Source organism: Arachis duranensis, chromosome 1 (genome assembly GCF_000817695.3).
Source record: "Arachis duranensis cultivar V14167 chromosome 1, aradu.V14167.gnm2.J7QH, whole genome shotgun sequence".
Lineage (NCBI taxonomy): Eukaryota > Viridiplantae > Streptophyta > Magnoliopsida > Fabales > Fabaceae > Arachis > Arachis duranensis.
In genome coordinates this window covers 34,101,967-34,106,634 of record NC_029772.3, presented here as the reverse complement: position 1 = coordinate 34,106,634, position 4,668 = coordinate 34,101,967, and the positions used below count along the sequence as shown (strand labels likewise).

At 35.2% G+C, this 4,668-nt stretch overlaps 1 non-coding gene across 1 annotated transcript; it reads left to right on the top strand.

The window, feature by feature from the left end:
- The first annotated feature begins 1,080 nt into the window (after positions 1 to 1,080).
- LOC127742747 (small nucleolar RNA R71) lies at positions 1,081 to 1,188 on the top strand. The gene has a single exon (XR_008004143.1). It is a non-coding gene; the product is annotated as a small nucleolar RNA R71 (small nucleolar RNA).
- The last annotated feature ends 3,480 nt before the right edge of the window (positions 1,189 to 4,668 follow it).

Below are 4,668 nucleotides of genomic sequence, written 5' to 3'. Positions count from 1 at the left end.
TGTATCTAGTTCACTAATGAGCAAGGGAGGTTCACCTTCCCAAGTCTCATTACCAAACAACTTGGCATTCAGTTTCATGATGGCTCCTAGATATTGAGCAACTTTCTCTCCAGTTACATCTTCATCCTCTTCAGAGGAAGAATAGTCTTCAAAGCTCATGAATGGCAGAAGGAGGTTTAATGGAATCTCTGTGACCTCTATATGACCTTCAGATCCTTTTGGGTCCTCAATGAGGAGCTCCTTCTTGCTTGAGAGACGTCCCATGAGGTCTTCCTCATTGGGATTCACGTCCTCTCCTTCCTCTCTAGGTTCGGCCATGTTGATTATGTCAATGGCCTTGCACTCTCTTTTTGGATTCTCTTCAGTATTGCTTAGGAGAGTACTCGGAGGAGTTTCAGTGACTTTCTTACTCAGCTGGCCCACTTGTGCTTCCAAATTTCTGATGGAGGACCTTGTTTCACTCATAAAACTTAAAGTGGCCTTAGACAGATTAGAGACTATGTTTGCTAAGTTAGAGGAGCTCTACTCAGAATTCTCTGTTTGTTGCTGAGGAGATGATGGATAAGGCTTGTTATTGCTGAGCCTATTTCTTCCACCATTATTAAAGCCTTGTTGAGGCTTTTGTTGATCCTTCCATGAGAAATTTGGATGATTTCTCCATGATGAATTATAGGTGTTTCCATAAGGTTCACCCATGTAATTTACCTCTGCAATTGCAGGGTTCTTAGGATCATAAGCTTCTTCTTTAGAAGATGCCTCTTTAGTACTGTTGGATGCATTTTGCCATCCATTCAGACTTTGAGAAATCATATTGACTTGCTGAGTCAACATTTTGTTCTGAGTCAATATGGCATTCAGAGCATCAATTTCAAGAACTCCCCTCCTCTGAGGCGTCCCATTACTCACAGAATTCCTCTCAAAAGTATACATGAACTGGTTATTTGCAACCATGTCAATGAGTTCTTGAGCTTTTGCAGGCGTTTTCTTTAGGTGAATGGATCCACCTGCAGAATGGTCCAGTGACATCTTGGAGAACTCAGATAGACCATAATAAAATATATCCAAAATGGTCCACTCTGAAAGCATGTCAGAAGGACACCTTTTTGTCATCTGCTTGTATCTCTCCCAAGCTTCATAGAGGGATTCACCATCTTTTTGTTTGAAGGTCTGAACATCCACTCTAAGCTTGCTCAGCTTTTGAGGAGGAAAGAACTTAGCCAAGAAGGCCGCGACTAGCTTATTCCAGGAGTCCAGGCTATCTTTAGGTTGTGAATCCAACCATGTTCTAGCTCTGTCTCTTACAGCAAAAGGGAAAAGCATGAGCCTGTAGACTTTAGAATCTACTCCATTAGTCTTAACAGTCTCACAGACCTGCAAGAACTCAGTTAAAAACTGGTAGGGATCTTCTGATGGAAGTCTATGGAACTTGTAGTTCTATTACATTAGAGCAACTAGTTGAGGTTTCAGCTCAAAATTGTTCGCTCCAATGGTAGGGATTGAGATGCTTCTTCCATCAAACTTGGAAGTAGGTGTAGTATAGTCACCAAGCATCCTCCTTGCATTATTATTTTCAGCTGCCATCTCCTCTTCCTTTTCAAAAATTTATGTAAGGCGGTCTCTGGATTGTTGTAATTTAGCTTCTCTTAGTTTCCTCTTCAGAGTCATTTCAGGTTCAGGATCTGCTTCAACATGAATGTTTTTGTCCTTGCTCCTGCTCATATGAAAAAGAAAGGAACAAAAAATAATAATAGGAATCCTCTTTACCACAATAGAGAGATTCCTTTATGTTAGTAGAAGAAGAAAAGAATAGAAGAAGGAAAAGGTAAGAATCCAAACACAAGGGTGAAGATAGGTTCGAATTCTTGAGATGAAAAGAAGTGTTAGTAAATACATAAATAAATAGTAGAAGGTAAGAGAGGGAGAAATTCGAAAATAAATTTTGAAAAAGGGTTAGTGATTTTCGAAAATTAAGAAAAGAATTAAAATTAAAAATTAAAATTTGAAACAATTAGTTAATTAAAAGAATTTTGAAAAGGAGAGAGGTAATTTTCGAGAATTAGAGAGAGGAAAGTAGTTAGGTGGTTTTGAAAAAGATAAGAAACAAACAAAGGTCAATTAGTTAGTTGAAAAAGATTTGAAAATAAATTTTGAAAATATAAGAAGTTAGAAAAGGTATTTTGAAATCAAATTTTTGAAAAAGATATTATTTGAAAAAGATTTTATGTTTAAAATTAAAATTGATTAATTGACTAACAAGAAACTAAAAGATATGATTCTAAAATTTAAAGATTGAACCTTTCTTAACAAGAAAGTAACAAACTTCAAATTTTTGAATCAATCACATTAATTGTTAGTAAAGCCTTTGAAAATCATGAATTAAAGATAAGAAAAAGAATTTAACATTCAAATTAAAAATATTCGAAAAATAGTAAGAAAAATGAAAAAGATTTGATTTTTGAAAAAGTTTTGAAAAGATAAGTTTTAAAATTTTTTTTACTAAGTCAACTCAAATTTTTGAAATTTTGAGAGAAAAAAAGAAATATATATTTTTTATTTTTGAATTTTTAATGATGAGAGAGAAAAAAATAAAACGTCATTTTTGTGTTTTTCTCTTTTCTTTTTGGATCAAAACAAAGAATGCATGCAAGAACACTGTTAATGTCAAGATGAACACCAAGAACACTTTGAAGATCATGATGAACATCAAGAACTTATTTTTGAAAAATTTTTGAGAAAAGAAAAATATGCAAGACACCAAACTTAGAAATTTTCAATGCCTAGACACTATGAATGCAAAGATGCATATGAAAAACAAGAAAAGACACAAAACAAGAAAATATAAAGATCAAACAAGAAGACTTACCAAGAACAACTTGAAGATCATAATGAACGCATGCATGAGTTTTTCGAAAAATGCATAAATTTTTAAAACATGCAATTGACACCAAACTTAAAAATTTGACTCTAGACTCAAACAAGAAACACAAAATATTTTTGATTTTTATGATTTTATAAATTGTTTTTGGATTTTATTTTATATTTTTCAAAAACATATTTTGGAAAAAGGAAGTAATGAATCCAAAGTCCTCAATCAGAATTTCAGGAATTATGTAATGTTAGTCTAAAGCTCCGATCCAGGAATTAGACATGGCTTTACAGCCAACCAGGCTTTAAAATGTTACATGAAACTCTAGAATTCATTCTTAAAAACTTTGAAAATTTTCGAAAACAGGTGATAAATTTTTGAAAGATTTTTGAAATTTTTTTTTGAAAATAAAACAAAAAGAAAATTACCTAATCTGAGCAACAAGATGAACCGTCAGTTGTCCAAACTCGAACAATCCCCGGCAACGGCGCCAAAAACTTGGTGCACGAAATTGTGATCTCTAACAATGGCGCTCAACTTGGTATGCGCGTTTATAACTCAGCACTTTCTTCACAACTTCGCACAACTAACCAGCAAGTGCACTGAGTCGTCCAAGTAATAAACCTTACGTGAGTAAGGGTCGATCCCACGGAGATTGTTGGTATGAAGCAAGCTATAGTCATCTTGTAAATCTCAGTTAGGCTGATTCAAATGGTTATGGAGCTTTTGAATAATAATAATAAATAAACAGAGAATAAAGATAGAAATACTTATGTAAATCATTGGTAAGAATTTTAGATAAGTGTATGGAGATGCTTTGTCCCTGTTGGATCTCTGCAACATATTGCTCTCTTACTTTCAATCCTTCTTAATCCTTTCAATGGCAAGCTGTATGTAGGGCATCATCATTGTCAATGGCTACATCCCGTCCTCTCAGTGAAAAAGGTCCAAATGCTCTTGTCACAGCACGGCTAATTATCTGTCGATTCTCGATCATGTCGGAATAGAATCTATTGATTCTTTTGCATTTGTCATCACGCCCAACAATCGCGAATTTGAAGCTCGCACAGTTATTCAATCCCTGAATCCTACTCAGAATACCACAGACAAGGTTTAGACTTTCCGGATTCTCATGAATGCCGCCAACAGTTCTAGCTTATACCACGAAGATTCTGATTAAGGAATCCAAGAGATATGTGTTCGGTCTAAGGTAGAACGGAAGTGGTTGTCAGTCACGCGTCCATAGGTGAGAATGATGATGAGTGTCACGGATCATCACATTCGTCATGGTGAAGTGCAACGAATATCTTAGAACAGGAATAAACTGAATTGAATAGAAAATAGTAGTAATTGCATTAAAAATTGAGGTACAGCAGAGCTCCACACCCTTAATCTATGGTGTGTAGAAACTCTACCATTTAAAATACATAAGTGATCAAGGTTCAGGCATGGCCGAATGGCCAGCTGATGAGCGGATAATTTGTACGCTTTTTGGCATTGTTTTTAGTATGTTTTTAGTATGATCTAGTTAGTTTTTAGTATATTTTTATTAGTTTTTAGTTAAAATTCACTTTTCTGGACTTTACTATGAGTTTGTGTGTTTTTCTGTGATTTCAGGTATTTTCTGGCTGAAATTGAGGGACCTGAGCAAAAATCTGATTCAGAGACTAAAAAGGACTGCAGATGCTGTTGGATTCTGACCTCCCTGCACTCGAAGTGGATTTTCTGGAGCTACAGAAGCCCAATGGGAGCGCTCTTAACGGCGTTGGAAAGTAGACATCCTGGGCTTTCCAGCAATATAT